Here is a 333-nt window from a genome sequence, read left to right on the forward strand (position 1 = left end):
GTCTAACAGCGCGATATTGAGATCCTGAGCATTGGCCTGACTCCACAGCACAACAAATGCACAGTAGGCTGCCCTACTGTGCATTAGAGTGATTGCATGCTTTTTCATGATGGTTAATGCACAGTAGACTAATTCTACTGTGCATTATTTTAATAGCACAGTTTTTACTGTGATGCCATAATGTGCAGTCAATCAGTCTACTGTGCATTAAGCACCTTGTTTAGACACACCTAGTGTATAGCATTCATGGATTTTTATAATAAAAATGTAAGGATTAATTTATATTATTGATTTCATTGTAACATGGTTAGAATTCTGGAGAGCAGGTCTTAT

This window comes from Gavialis gangeticus, unplaced genomic scaffold (genome assembly GCF_001723915.1).
Source record: "Gavialis gangeticus isolate Ggan-Ray unplaced genomic scaffold, GavGan_comp1, whole genome shotgun sequence".
In the NCBI taxonomy this organism is placed as follows: domain Eukaryota; kingdom Metazoa; phylum Chordata; order Crocodylia; family Gavialidae; genus Gavialis; species Gavialis gangeticus.